The sequence below is a fragment of the Mesoplodon mirus genome (genome assembly GCF_964341445.2).
Source record: "Mesoplodon mirus genome assembly, chromosome: 3".
NCBI lineage: Eukaryota > Metazoa > Chordata > Mammalia > Artiodactyla > Ziphiidae > Mesoplodon > Mesoplodon mirus.
In genome coordinates, this window is record NC_138978.1 from 37,160,565 (window position 1) to 37,176,609 (window position 16,045).

The 16,045-nt window shown below is 52.1% G+C and overlaps 1 protein-coding gene across 2 annotated transcripts in view; it reads right to left on the reverse strand.

Annotated features, from left to right (window-relative positions):
• The window catches only part of HIVEP3 (HIVEP zinc finger 3), a 130,288-nt gene extending 114,630 nt beyond the window's left edge, over positions 1-15,658 (reverse strand). For both annotated transcript variants that reach the window (XM_082614036.1, XM_082614035.1), the window contains exon 1: positions 15,330-15,658. The gene's annotated coding sequence lies outside the window, so the exon portion shown is untranslated. The remainder of the gene's footprint in view (positions 1-15,329) is intronic.
• Positions 15,659-16,045: the final 387 nt, after the last annotated feature.

A 16,045-nucleotide genomic window follows, 5' to 3' on the forward strand; every position in this document is an offset into this window, starting at 1 on the left:
GTGGTGACATATGCCACAGTGGGAAGAGGAGCTCTTACTTCTGGACTCAGCTCTGGGAGAGAAAAGTAACACTGACAGCCACGCTCACCGGGACAGCAGTGTTGTCAAAGGCTTTCACACCAATCCTGTTTCCCTCCAGCCTCTCCATGAGGAAGGAGGGACGTGATCAGCCAAGGGCTGGAGTTACTGGGTGCCACAGCCAGGACTGAACCCCAGGCACCCTGTGTTCAAGTCCTGGCCCTTTCAGCACACAGCACAGAGCGTGGCTCCGACCAGTTGGGAGCACAACCGGCTTCAACAGGCAGAAGTCACTGACTCTTCCCCTAAGTTCTGGCAATGCCCAGCGAGTGGCTGGTGGGGGGGAGGGGTGTGGGAGTAGGGGCAGCAGCGTGCTGGTGGCTAAAGCAGACAATGCAAGGTCCCCAAGTGACAAGTCCCAGGAGTGGCGCCAAGTGTCAGAGGAATGAGAAGTCACTTAGAAGGGACAGGACGGGGAGCCTGGAGGAAAAAGAGGGGACAGTCACTTGCCCACTCAGAGAGCAAGCTGGCCAGAGGGGACCCATGTCCAGAGTGAGGCAACAGGCTATGATCAGACCTCAGGAAAACAAAAGATGGTGGCTGCAGCTTTCCTCTCTGCGGACCTCTCCCCATGATAGCCTCAGCCTCCCCGGTCACTGCCTGCTGTTGCTGTTGTAACATACAACCATCAAACGCAATGGCTTAAGACAACGCAAATGCGTTCTCTTACAGTTCTGGAGGTCACAAGTCTGAAACGGGTCACTGGGCAATAATCAAGGTGCTGGCAGGGCTCTGTTTCTTCTGGAGGTTCTAGGGAGAGTCCATTTCCTCACCATTTCCAGCGTCTTGAAGCTGCCTGCATTCCTGGGCTCACGGCCCCCTCCTCCATCCTCAAAGCCAGCCATGGCAGTGGAGCCTCCCTCACATCACATCCCTGACACTGAGTCTCCTTCCCCTCCCACATCTAAAGCTCTTTGTGACTGCACGGGGTTCAAGTGGACAATCCAGGATAATCTCCCTATTTAAAAGTCAGCTAGGGACTTCCCTGCTGGCACAGCGGTTAAGAATCTGCCTGCCAATGCAGGGGACATGGGTTCGAGCCCTGGTCCGGGAAGATCCCACATGCCACGGAGCAACTAAGCCCGTGCACCACAACTACTGAGCCTGCACTCTAGAGCCCGCGAACCACAACTACTGAGCCCGCATGCCACAACTACTGAAGCCCGCATGCCTGGAGCCCATGCCCTGCGACAAGAGAAGCCACCGCAATGAGAAGCCCGCGCACCACAATGAAGAGTAGCCCCTGCTCACCGCAACTAGAGAAAGCCTGAGTGCAGCAATGAAGACTCAACACAGCCAAAACTAACTAAATAAATAAATTTATTAAAAAAAATTCAGCTAATTAGCAACCATAATTCCGTCTGCAATCTTAATTCCTCTTTGCTATGTAATGTATTCACAGGTTCTAGGAATGAGGATGGGGACGTCTGCTGAAGGCCGTTTTTCTGCCTACCTACCACGCTGCACAGAACACATCTCTCCCAAATACAGCTCCAGGAGAAAGGCAGCCCAGGCAGAGAGAGAAGGAGATGGGGGTGGGTGGGGTGGGGAGGTGGGGCGGGCAGACACACACTCTCACCCTGCCAGCAGCAGGGGCGGCAGCTTCCTGGCTGGCTGCTTAGTGTACATCACTCTTGAAAAACTCGTCATGTTTCCACACTGAACTGGGCACGTGCAGTTTCCACAGTGACTGCAGGAGCAGAGCCAGAAATAGTCCCACTGAGATGGAACACATCCCCCCCTCGGTGCCACTCACTCTCTCACTCTCACTGTCCCCAACCCTGTGGCACTGTGGGCACGGGAGGTTCCAGCAGGTCCCTACAGTGTCCCAACCTTTCCTTCTCTGACCTCTCGCCACCAGCCCTGGGATCCACTGGGCACCCCCGTGGGCTTGAAGCCCATGATGCTCTGATCTTGCCCCGTCCTTGGGCCTCTGGGATGTGACTGGGCCCTGCCCTGAGGCAGCAGGTCCCACACAAGGAGGCCGCCAGAGGCCCACTCACAGCAGCTCAGCGCTTCCCCGCCCTGCCTCTGCTCCCGGTGAGCCCTGCCAGCCTGTTCCGCATTCCCATTCTGGGACTCCCACCTGGGAATCTCGGTCGAAACCATCCTCTCACTCCACCAGGGAGTTTCTCTCTTAAAAGATCTCACCCCCTGGGGCTTCCCTGGTGGCGCAGTGCTTGAGGGTCCGCCTGCCAATGCCGGACACATGGGTTCGAGCCCTGGTCTGGGATGATCCCACATGCCACGGAGCAGCTGGCCCCGTGAGCCACAATTACTGAGCCTGCGCGTCTGGAGCCTGTGCTCCGCAACAAGAGAGGCCGCGATAGTGAGAGGCCCGCGCACCGCGATGAGGAGTGGCCCCCACTTGCCACAACTAGAGAAAGCCCTCGCACAGAAACGAAGACCCAACACAGCCATAAATTAAAAAAAAAAAAGATCTCACCCCCTGCAGGGGCTAAAATATGTGTTGAAATATATAGACCCACAAATATCCGGGCCTCACCGTCCACAGCACTCACTCATACGACATGGTGTTTCTAGGGCCCTGGGAAATCTCTGCCATGACTGTTAACTTCTCATGTTTTACATCCTATCTCATCAAAGGAAAACAAGAGTCACCATACCTTCTATTGATACATGCAAGGCACTGTGCTAAGTATTTTGCATGCACTAGTTCATTTCATCCTCACCTCAACTGCTATGGTCTCCATTTCACAGGGAAGAAACTGAGTCTCAAAGAAGGGAAACAACTTGCCAGGGTCACACAGCCAGAAAGTGGTAGGGCCTGGACGGGAGCCCGAGGTGCCAGACCCCAAGGCTAGGCTGTAGCCACCTGTCATGTTGGGGGGCGGGGTGGCTGGAGGACGCACACAGATGACCCATGCTGATGCTACAGGAGATGTTCCAAATTGCCTCCTGGAAAGCTCTGAGCCACTCCAGGCATCTCCAGTTTTGTCTCTCTGTACATACTGTACAAGATTTTATTGGGGCCACAAAGTGAGAACTTTCCAAAGAAGTTTGGAAATCACCGACCGTAGCCAACCCTATCCTGTACTGACAACAAGCCCGAGGCTCAGGAATAGATGTGACTCGCCCAGCAGCAGGGCAGGCCTCCGTGCCAGAACTGGAGAGCTCTGCCCATTTCTTCTGGTCCTCGAGGGAACAACCATTTTCCACCATTCAGCCCTTTGCGTCTCTTGGCACAGAATTTAGAACCAGATGTGGTATGAGTCGTGGCCCCTGCTTTGACAGCGCTGCAGACTTGCCGGCTTGGCGGTGGGAACGTGGTCTCCGTGTCCTCGTCTGTGAAGCAGGGTGTGTGTGGATGCACAAGGGCAGGCACAGGCCTGCTGTGAATCCGCTGGGATCGAGAACAACAGCTCTCAGCCCTGAGCCACTGTGGCCAGAGACGGCAAGAGCCCTACACTGAGAACCGAAAGGCTCACGCCAAGTCCCAGCTTTGATACTCGCCACTGTGGATCCTGAGCCACCCCTTTGACTTCTCTGAGTCTTTCCCTTGGAGATTAAAATGTCCCTGTAATGGGTCCATATGAGTTTGAAATGAGGTAACACTTGGAATTGCAGGAGGCATTAGCATCCCCTCAGGGGTGGAACCCAGGCTGATGCTACAGCTGTGGGCAGGGCCCAGGAATATGCATTATCCGCCCCCCCCCCACCGCCGAATTCCACTGCAGGTTGTCAACAGACCACACTTTGAGAAATCACTCTAGAAAACGCTCAGTATGTGTTTGTAAAAGAGATGAATCCGTGAACATCTGTTGAGCTGCACATGGCTGCTGGAAGACATGGGCTGAAGGAAATAAGTAATTTTCTCCAAATACACTTCCTGTGAAGCCCAAACGATGGGAACTGGGTTGAGGCTTCTAGGACTGGGAGGATGATGCAATAACAGCTCCCTTCCCAGCGGTGCAGACATGAACTCTACCTGTCAGACTGGGAGAGACCTGGCTGGAAGGTCATGCCTGGGGCCTCAAGGTCAAACGTTGGGTGGGGTGTTCCAGGGAGCCCCCTGGGGACTAGTTCCAGAACCCGTTCTCTTCGGCATCTCCATGCAGACAAGAAAAAAAAGAACTGAAAATATGCTCATTAAATCTGCATCTGGCACCCAATTTGGCAGGGTTGCCAAAATTCTGTAAGACTAGAATTAAATTAGCAAATTGGAAGTGAAATGATTTTAAGCAGACATGATGGAATTCATCAAAGCCAGGTGGAAGCTAGTGGGGGAAGGGACCCAGGAAAGCCCACACACCCGCCCGGGAGTGGGAAAGCCTGGCCATGAGCGGAAACAGAAAAGAAACAAAGCAGTGAGCAGACCTGACCCAAATGATAAGATTCACCCTTGGAATGTGCTTGGTGACAAAGCCAGCCCCACGCTGGGAGGTGGTGAGAGGCTCCTTCTGGGAGACAGGAGGTGTGGCCAGCAGCAACCAGTGAAGGAAGGCAGCCTTTTACAAGGAGACCAAGAAGAAAGAACCCAGGGAACGGCTGGGAAATGAAACAGGGTGGGTTCCCCAGACCAGGGGCTCCATGAGGGCAGGCACTGGGGTGGTGCACACAGCGCCTGGTGTGCTGTCCAGCTTGTGATCACCATTGCGTGTTTATTGAGCTCGCGGTCTGGGGAAAACACCGGATGGACTCAGAGGGGCAGGGTGGCCCAGAGTCTATGGAGGGAGGGCCAAGAGGACAGAAGCATTTATTGGGTACTTAGTAAGCATCAGGCACTGTGTTAGATGTTTGCCAAGCATGATCTCATTTCATCTTCTCAATAATCCTGCGCTATAAAGATTAGTCTTTGCTCTTCATTTTCTTGGGCTTTCTTTTCTGTTTTCTTTGTTTAAAACTATATTTTTTAAAAACTACAGAAGTATTTAAAGGAAAATGTGGACCAGTCCCCCTTCACCCTCCCAATTTCTACTCCCCAGATGAAGCTACCACTAACAGTTCCCTGGTATTTTCCCATGCTCTTTCCATGAACACAGAAACACATCTACATGTGCACACACATATATAACTGTTTGTTTCTGTATAAAAATGGGATCAGAGTAAACATATCGCACAGAAACCTTTTTCCAGTTAAAAGCATGTTGTAAATGTCCTCCCATGTCAGGACCTATAGATTCACTTCTTCCTTTTTAAATGGCCGTAAAGTATTCCACAGTACAAATTCACCATAATTTTCTAAAGCGCCGTCCCTGCTGTACATTGAGGTCATTTTTAAGCTCTCTCAACTGCAAACAACACTGCAAGGGAACACCCTTATATGTGTGTGTGTGTGTGTGTGTGTATCTTTGTGTACATGTGTGTTTCCATAGCTGGTGAATTTCAGGATCAGGGCAGGTATGTGCCTTTATCATTTTCATTGATACCAATTTAGGCTCACAAGTCCCCTTGACCCTTGCCAGCACTAGATTGTCTCTATTTTTTCACATTTTTGCCATCTATATGCATTTTTATTTATCATCCTTTGTTTTTTTAGTACCTAGAGCATTAGTCATATGCTTATGAGCCATTTTTCACTTCTCTCAACTACCTGTTTACATCTTCGCACACTTTTTTCAACTTGGTTGTTTTTTTAGTTGGTTGATGGAATTCTCATCCTAAGAATAACAACTCGTAGCTTTCTATGCAGGAGGCACTGCTCTAGGCTCCCCGCAAGTTTCACAGCATTGAATCAAAACCCCAAGAGGGAAGTGGGAGCGTCAATCCATGTTTATGGCCGAGGAAAGAGAGGCTCGGAGACTTCAAATGACGTCTGAGGTCACACATGTCTGATGAGGGACAGGCCAGAGTCTGAGGGCCTCGCTGAACCAACCGTTTCATCCTCAAATGAGATATCTGAAAGGCTCCCTCTCCCCGACATCTAACCTACAGAGAAAGAAAATTCCTTCCTTAAATTGTCCCTCTTTCTGTTACTTATCCTTTACTTTACTTGTGGAGTCTAAGTACATATTGATATAATATGCCAGGTAGGAAACTGAAGGTCAGCTTCTAACAGAGGCAATCACAAAATGGAACTGGACCCTGTACCTTAGACGGGACACGGACGTGTTGGGAACATGCCTGGAGGAGTGAGAAGCAGGATTTGGGTGGGGGCAGAATTTACACATGGGGGTAAAGAGTCAGGGGACGTGGAAGCTGAGGTGGGACCCCGGCTGGGAAGGGGCTGGCAGGCAGTTTCCAAAGGTCAGGTCGGCAGTTTTGAGGACTCTCCCCTGGGGGCAACATGGGGTGAGAAAGTCTGGTACCAGGGAGTGGGGTGAGGATTAGCTTAGCTAGAAATCGTCATGTAGTCAAGGAGTGATCTCACCTAGCCTGGCATGTCCAGTGACCTGGCACTGGGAGCAGTAAAGATGCTCGTCTTACAGGATGACAAACACACCTGTGTATGTGGAAGTGCCGGGGATCCCTTGTGTGAAAACCACACCTGACAGAGGCGGAATTTGGGGCTCCAGTGGCATTTTTAATGAGGTTCTTTTTTAGCTCCCCAAATACCAATGTCACACGTGGGTTTCTGGGTTAGAGACCCACCACCGAGCTGTCACATGGCTTGGCTACCCTCATCTCAGGGAACACACGCAGTACTTCAGTCTCCCTTGGACACAGTACACAACGGAGGGGGAAGGATCATCTGCATGCCATTTGCCGTTTTTCTTCTGAGAAAAGGGCAGTCAAGTTAACAAAACAGGAAAAAAAATGTGGGAAACTGACTTGCTAAAACGAACATGCAGAAACAAGTTTTAGAGTCACAATTTAGCATTCATTTTGGGGTGTTTTTTTTCAGCTTTGACCTCAGATAACTTTAGTGTTTCCCAAAATGTTTCTGTATAGCACTCTAGTTCAGCGATCTTATATATGTATACATCTTCCTTATACAGACACACACACACGTATATAAAATCTATTCCTTATATGCACATATATAAGTATATATATAAAACCGTATGTGTATATATATGAGTGCTCTGATCAATCAAGCTTGGAAAACTGCACACAGAGCACTTTTATTTTCTCCCTGTAACACATCTTTCCATCCATGGCACTTGTGTTCTAGAAAACACACTATGGGAAATGCCGGACTTCTTTATTTCACAAGATCAGAGCCTGCTTAAAATAAAGTCTATCTTGGAGAGGCTGCCCTACTCTTTTAAACATTAGATGCTTTCTAACAGACTCGTGGTGATGGTTTCCTGTCCATTTGAGCAACTTCTGCCTGTCCTACATTTCAGGGCTACACCAACCAAATGCCCACATGCCAAGGAACAAGCCCTCTGGAAACCGTTAGGAGGCCAGGTCACCCAGACGGGCTAAGCTGTGTCTCCCGGGCAGTTGCACAGCGAGGTTGGACCAATCACTTGCTCTGGACTCAGTGGTTTTCAGCTGGAGGGACTGATCCCCAGCCCGCTTGCTTTGTGAGTAGGAAATCACGGCAAGGAAGCCCTTGACCCTGCTCTCTTTCCTTCATTCCAGGAGACACCGTTCCCTGGCCCTGATGTTTTCTACCATAAGAGAAAACCGGCGTTACACCTTCCCTCTACGATTCTGTTCTCACCACCTCCTGCCACTCTTTCACTGCCATTAGTCACCCCGATTCACAGAGTCACACGAGGCAGCCCTACAAATAAAACTAGGTTTCCATCTGTCTGCTACAGCATCAAGTGAGAATGAGTTGGTGACCTTTCATCACATATAAAGGGCAAACTTGGTATAGCCTAAAATATAGGTTATACGGTATACGAGAAGTTCACCTAGGGGCAGCCTCCGGGGGAGATACCTCCTCCATTCCTCTTCCAGCGTGGTTACAGGCATTGGTTTATAATTTTGCTCCTTCTCACACAGGCAACTCTAGGGATGACTCATAGCAGCAAGGATTCAATTACTTGATGACCCATTATGGCTCTCCTCATTAACCTGAGGAGGCCGGCAAGTCGGAGTGTATGTGGATTTATTCACTTATTTTTGGATAAATTTTTCACTTTGGAACAATCCTATATTGACAGAAAAATTGCAAAGATAGAAGAGAGCTCCCGTACACCCTTCACCCAACTTCCTTTAACGTTAACACCTTCCATATCCAAGGTACTTCTGTCAAGTGGAAATTGACACTCATACATTACTATTAACCCAACTACAGACTTTATTCATATTTTCACCAGTTTTTCCACTAACGTCCATTTTCTGTTCCAGGATCCCATTCGGGATTCCATATTGCATTTAGTCATCATATCCTCTTAGTCTATGGTTTTACTTTTGTTTTCAAAAAAAATAAGTATCATCCTCTGCTTCATGCAAGGTGGTAGGCTGGGTGCCCAGCTGCCCCGCAGGGAGAAACACAGATCTGATGGGTGGCAGAGTCTGGGTTTGAATGTTCACTTTGTCCCTCACTTGGGATATGGTCCTGGGCTTGTCACTCCATATATAGAGTTCTCAGGTTCCACATCTACAACATGGAGATGATACCTTTACCTTGTTAGAGGACTGAATAAGCCAGTCTATGTGGACAGGCGTTTTGAAGGTTTAAGGACCCATTCACTTAGAGTCGTATCCAGCTCACTGTTATTATCATTAAGGCAGGTGTAACGACGATCATGAATTAGACTTGGCATCCTGTATCTAAAGCAGGATGGCCCAGAGACTGAGCTGCCTGACTGAGCTGACCATTTCAGCCTCAAATGAGATCTTTCCATAGGCTCTCAGGTACACCGTAGAGAAAGACAACTCTGCTTAAATTTGTGTATTCATTTCTATACTTCCTTCAAGGCTCTGCTCAAACGTCACCTTAGTGATAACTTCTCCGACCATCCTACATACAAGAGCCCCCGTATCCTTCCCCTGGCATTCTCTGAACTTCTTACCCTACTTGCTTCTCCTCCATGGCACTTAACCCATTTGACGTATTACACATTTATGAGCTCCTTTGTTCCCGGTATGCCTCCCTCTGCTAGTCTATAAGCTCCAGGAGAGCACTGACTGTTGTCTGTTTTGTTCACTGCTGCATCCCTGCGCCTAGAACTTGGGAAGTATTCAACAGACGTTCGGTAAATGACTGGATTCCCAGGGTCACTCTGCAACCTCTTGCCTCCATCCTGATCATCTGAAAACAAACTCTTCCCATCCAAACACACTATTGAATTCAAATGAGAGAAAAGCTATTTGTCAAGCAGGTGGCTTTGAGCCTTCTGGGTCTTCTTTAAGGGAGAAAAATGGAGTGATGTCCTTCTTTTAATTTAATTTCATGCTATTAATGTCCCTTCATCTGCCTCCCCTCCCATGAGCAGCTCTGCCAATTAGAAACCAGAGTCTGTCTGCTGGCTTCTCCACACGATCAATTCCAGTAGAGCCCAGGCTAGAAAAAACTGGTGAAACCCCCATACCCCACCAGCCCACTCCATTATTGAGGCTACTCAGTGTGCACATCAAAGGCCCATGGGCTTCTCAGGGCAGGAAGATGCCAGGGGATCTGGAAGACTGGCCTCAGTGAGGACACTGAGATTCAGAGAGGAGAGGGAACTGGCAACTGACACACAGTGACCTGGTGGCAGGTCCTGGACAGAACCCAGGACTCCTGGCTCTGCATCCTGGCCCTGACTCCTCTTGGGCTGGAACCACCTCCCCAGGCCCACTTTTCACCAAGGGACATGTGCTTATTTCCTTGAGCTCCGGGCGGGCTGTCTGCCTGCCCCTGCCCATTCCCGGGGACCTGATGATCTTGGGCAGCAGTGGGTAGAGGTCACGTTCCAAAAGCAGCCAAGCGCAGGACAGTAAAGAGCCAGACAGAAAGGAAATGGGGGTCTCATTTACTGACAGCCAGGTACCCTTTATCATCATCTCACCTCACACTCACAGTGCCCTACAACAAAGGTGCCATAACCACATTCGATAAGCGAGGAAAAGGAAACGCAGAGAAGTTGAAAAATGCAGCGACTCACACAGCAAGTACCTGGCAGAGCCAGCAGCAGAGTGGAGTTCCTGCCGGTTCCGAAGCCCTGTCCTCTGCCCGCCTGCTCTAGTAGAGACTCTAAAACCTCGACAGCACTCCAGAGAGGGGTGGGGCCTCAAAACACCAAGATCTGCCTCTGGTGAAGTAGCCAGAACGATCCCATTCTAGAGATGATGAAACTGACATCGGGAGAGGAAATGCAACGTGTCTACGCCACATGGCTAGTGAGCGGTTGGATCAGCTAGATTCTGAGTTTCGCGAGGACGCAGGCGCACTCCTAGTGCTTAGCCCCACGCTGAGCCCACGGAAGGACTCCACCCACAGCCGAAGAATAAGTGAATGAATGACAGCGTAGGTTAGAAGTGCAACGTCCTGTGACTCCCACAAGCCCACGTGCTTGCGTCTCAGCTGCCTCCACACAGTGACCTCAGGAACGGGAGACAGGCTGACATAGGTGAGCACAGCCCGAACTCAACACTGACCTTCAAACTCCATGTCCCCCACTCTGAGCCCATGGATCTGCCGGAGGTGTGGAGAGTGAGGCCGGCCCTGGTTCCCACTCAGCCCGCGGCTCCCCACCAGAGCCGGAGCTGAGCAACGAAGAGGTGTGGGAAGATGGCGGAGCTGGTAATTCTTTGACCCAAGGACTGGTGTTTACAATATGGAGTGGACTCTCTTCTCAGAAGTCTGGTGTTTGGAGCAAATTGGTCTGTTTTTATTGAACCCTTTAGTAGCAACCAGTTCACAAATACTGCAGTTGTTTTTATTATTATAATTCATTTTTCATAATAATAACTGAAACTATTGTTTCCTGTTCACCTACTATGTGCCAGGCACAGATATCTCATAAGGTATCTGACATAGATGGTCTCCTATAATCCACCCAGCCACCCTGTAGGGAAGAGTGAGCATTCCATATTACAGATGAGGAAACTGAGGCTTGGGAGAGGTAAAGGAACTGGGCCAAGGTACATGCTAGAAAGCAGGAGATGCAAACTCAGGTTTGTGGGGCTCCACAGCTCATGCTCCTCCCACGTGGCCGATGTGAGCTGGGGACAAAGGGGTTAGAGCCACAGCTAAGGAGGCAGATGGAGGGCCTGCCAGACTTCCCAGGCATCCAGCTGGCCAGGCTTCTCATCCACAGGCTGAACTTCTAGCACCAGGGGGCTTCTCCACATGCCTAGATGCCACCCCTAGAAGCTCTGAATCAGACAGTGGGGGTAGAACTAGGAACTCTTCCGTTACAAGCCCTCAGGTGACAGGAAAGGACACTCTTGGTTAAACCACTGCTCTCAACTCTCCTCAGGAGGTCATTCTTTCAATCTACACGCTCTTCCAGAAGGTTCCAACATGTTTAAGATATTCGTTGAATGCTTTACAAAGGATATCATGCCTCAGAACCCAAGACCTTACAATTTTAGGATTCTCCACAAAACAACAATAATTCTGATCATCTACAGATGAGGTGTGAAGGTCTGTCTTTATTAACCATGACAGTTATTCCCAAACAGCGTGATGTTTATGAAAAGGACTTGGGAGCCCAAAGTCCTGGGTTAGTCCTTTACTAGCTGTGCAACCTTAGGCAAATCAATTCAACAGCATAGTTCTTCAAAGCTCTGGGCTGGGAAGAATGAAGATATAGGAGTGGACCAGAAAAGCCACAGGGCTCTTAGCTCTGGGTTCCTCATCTGTAAAATGGGAACCAACAGCTACCAAGTGCCTACGACGACGGCATGCCAGGCCCTGACATGCTGATTCTCACTTCACAGCCCCAGGGTTTCAGGAAGTAGGCTCTCCTGTGTACTGCTCTGCAGCTGAGGAAGCAGGGATTCGGGGGTGAAGCGGCTTGGGGTGAGCCTGCAGCAGCATGTGGCGGTATCTGAGGTCTCTCTGCCCACCGCCACCATCCCCCCTTCTTAACCCTCCCCCACGTGGCAGATGAGTCCACAGGAGAGACTGCTCTGCAGCCCATCAGGAACCACACAGATGTATGACATCATGGTTATTACTAATGGAAGCGGCACAACTAATTCACAGTCCCTCCAGATGGACCACCTGAACTGTTGTGATCCTCCTGCACACAGAGCATCAGATTCTATTATGGCAGAGCTGGGAGGGGTCTTAGGAGCCCAACCCTTTCCTCATTTATAGGGGTGGGGGGTGGACAAGATGGGAAGGCAGCCCTCTTAGATAGCCGAGGCAGCCCTACACCCCAAAGCCCAGGATGCACCAAGTTTGGTTTTGTGATTGTACCATGAAGACAATCAGGTCCCAGACCAGACACCAGCCAATGCCCCCTTCAAAGGTGCTGGTAAGGGAATCAGCAGTGGCCGCACGTGTGGCCTCTCCACGGACCCTCAGCCCTGCTCCTTCATGCGGTGGGGCCTTTGTACCTGCTGTTCTTCTGCTTGGAATACTCCTTTCCCAGATCTTGGCAGGGCTATCACTTTTTTTACGGTTCAGGTCTCAGGATAAATGTCAGCTCCTCCAAGAGGATGCCCTAGGGCCGTCTTCGGCTTCCCCCGTTCCTCCCTGACACTCTCCATCTCACTGCCTTGTTGGAGTTTCTTCATGGTGTGTAACACCAGTGAGCATTACCTTGTCCATTACGATTCGTTCTCTCTTCCCACTAGAATGCAAGCATTGCCTTAAAAAGGTGCCTAGGTCCCAGTAGGCCCTCAGCAAACATGCTCAGCGAATCCACCTGGATGTCTGCCTGGGTCACGGGCAACCTAGTGGCCAGCAGTCCCTCGCTCACTCACTCACTCACTCATTCAATAAATGCTTATTGAACGTCTCCTCTGTGCCAGGCGTACTCCTAGGAGCTGGGGATTCCAATCCAACTAATGAGACCAAGCCCTTTCCCTAACCGAGCTTTGAGAGTTGATTAAAACAAACGACACAATAGAAGCCAGAGCTGTTTCAGTCATATCATGTGTGACCAGACAATAGCTGATGGAAAAAAGGTGGGGGGATAAGTATGGCAGAAAATGGGAGAAATGGGAAAACACTGGGGAAATGCAAACATCAGACTGGCCCTGCCAGGGCCTCCGACGTGCTCGATACTCATCTTGGGGAGCTGGTGCCAGGCACACGCCCCCAGCTCTAGGGACATGAGAAAAAGGGGACGTGCCCATTGCCACTAGTGCCTCCTGGTTGCAGCCTAGAGCACACAGGATGGCTATGTGCATGAGTGTGTACAGGAGTGGCTATGTGCATGTACAGAGACAGGTGTGTGCATGTGTAGGAGTGTGTGTGTGGGTGTAGGGGCACAGGTGTGAATGAGTATATGGGGTCGAGTGTGTGAGCATGGTTGAGAGCGTAGGGAGATAGGGATTTGTGTTTCGAAGTGGATGTGTGAGTGTGTAGGAGTGCGTGCGTGTGTGTGTGTGTGTGTGGACTCTGGTGCCATTACTCTTCACCACAACCTCCACATCTGGTAGAACTTTACATACTAAAGTCTCCCTCCGCCCCCAACAAATGACACATAGTAGGTACCTGATCATCATTGAATCCATTTAAATCTTTATGTTTGCCAACTGTATTCTGCAGAGTGTCCACATAAAGCAGCAGAAGAGACCTGTCAACTTCTGGATGTAACCGAATGGGATGAGAGCACTGGATGAGGAGTCTGGGTTCTGGTCCCTGCTTTACCACTAACTACCAGGTGATCTTGGGCCACTGTTTAGCTGTGATCTCAGATAAGGAACTCAACTCCTCTGGGCCTCTGCTTACTCTTCATTCAAGAAGGCAAGTAGAACTTAGCAACTGGACGACATCACATCATGTCTATTGGTAGCTCCAGAAGCACTGTTTCCTGGGAGAACAAGCATGTGTAACCCGAAAAGGGATACAGGGTCAACCAGGGAAATGCTGGGTTTAACAATGTTAAACTTTTTTTTTTATTGCAGTACCTCTCAAAGCCTTTAATTTGCCAATATGGATTATGATTGGCCAGAAGGGTTATAGAGAGCTTGCAGAATTTGCCAGACTTACTAGGATAGGGAAATCTTACTCGTGGCACAGCTTTCAGAAGTAATGTTTCACAGAACATACTTTGGGGAATCTGCTAGCAGGCACACGGGACACTGATTAATGCCCCCTTTCTTGCAGATGACAGAACAGAAGTGGTGTTCAGTCTCCCTAAATCCCAGAGCAGAGCCATGGCAAACACCAGCCCAGAACCATCCAAACCACAGTAACTGGCATGTGCACAGGGCTCTATATCTACAGAACATTTTCACTTATATGATCTCAATTTTCCCTGACAACATTCCTCTGAGGACCCTCATCCCCATTTTCCAGATGATAAAATGCAGCCCGAAAGATATTAAGGAATCTGCCCAGAGCCACGAAATGATGGACCCATTACTTGCCTTTATCATTTTTCCCTATGACCTTGATCAAGTCGTCAATAACCACATACTATATTTTACAGAGAAGCAACTGTAGCCACTTCACAGAACCCCCTGCCAGATGTCGAGGTGGACACACCTGCACCTGTTCTGCAGCAGCCACCACTGCTGTCCGGGATCCCAAGCAGCCTGCACTGGTTGAGAGGGGAGGGGAGGGTGCTCAGAGAAATGCCCATGGAGTGAGAGCCGCTCTGGAAACACCCAGGCTGGGAGGCCGGGACTAGCTCCCTGCCAGTCGCCACACCCTCCTGACCATGCCAGGTACATCCCCCTCGGCTATATCCCCGGTGCCAGGTGCCACTCTGCAAGGGGGCAAGAGGAGCCAGATCACTGCTAGTTTTAACTCACTCCCAGTAAGCCCGGGGAGGAGCCCAAGGCCGGTCTGCTATGACAGTCTGAAACTGCCACCGCCTCCAGGGGGAAGCGTGGCTAGGGCTGCCAAAGTCATTTGGCAGTTCCCACCGGGGTGCTTTGTCCCGCCTTGTCCGGCAGTGCGAGGCCCAGGAGGCGCGGCGGGGTGCGGGTCTGCTCGGGGCACAGGAGCCGAGTGAGGCTGTACCAGGCACGAGTGTGCGAGAGAAGTGTGAACGCGGGAACGCTGGTGTCACCCCGGGGCGGTGACAGAAGTAGCGTCTGGGAAACGCAGGCGGAGAGCGCATGTACCAGGCAACCCCAGGCTGCGGAGGAGTCCCGGAGGTCCGGGGAGTTGGCCCGACGCGCTCCTGCACGCGCGCCCGCGCCCAGCCCTCTCCCACCCGCCGCGCTCCGAAGGGTGCTCCCGCTGCCGGCCGGCAGGGCTGCTGGCGCGCTTGGCGGTGCCGGCTCCCAGCTGCCAGGCCGCGGCGGGGCGCGGGGCGCGGGCGCTCCCTGCTTACCTGCGGACGGCCGCGGCTCCGCGGCTCCGGGCTGGGCTGCGGCGGGCTGGTCTGGGCTGCGCGCCCTGCCTCCGCGCGGCTCAGCAGCGCCCGCTCGCTCGGCTCCGCCCGGCTCGGCTCCGCCCGGCGGTGCCCGGGGCGCTCGCTGGCGGCCCACGCGGCGCGGGGTGGGCGCGGGGCGGGCTGGCGGGCGGGCGCCGGCGGCGGGCGCGGCTCTGGGCCGCCCCGCGGCCGCTTGGAAGCTCCTTATTTGGGCAGTGATGTCAGGGGAAGTCGCAGGGGCAGGACCACCCACTTCTTTCCATTCACTCCCCAGAGTTTCCTGTCGCCGAGCCCGGGGGACCCCGGCGCCCGCACGGGGCGCCTCTCCGGCCGTCTCGGCCCCGGCGTACCCGGCTTCGCTGCCCGCCGCTTGGGGTCCCCGGGCGGCCGTGTCCCGGCGGGCGGGCGGGCGGCCGCCGGCGAGGGTCTGCGTCTGGGGAATCCCCGGCTCCCGGAGGCCGCAGGGAGGGTCTGCGAGGCGGCCTCCGCGGTGACAGGCCGTGTCACTCCGGGCGCCGCCCCTCCCTCCGCGCCCGCCCTGGCTCCCGCGCTGTCATTTCCTCCCGGGCCCTCCGGGAAGGGCAGTCAGGGAAGCCCCGGTCGCTGCCGCCGCCGCCGCGCGGGGCCCCTACTCTGCAGCAGCCCGCCCGGCGGGCGTCCATCGTCGTCCCCAG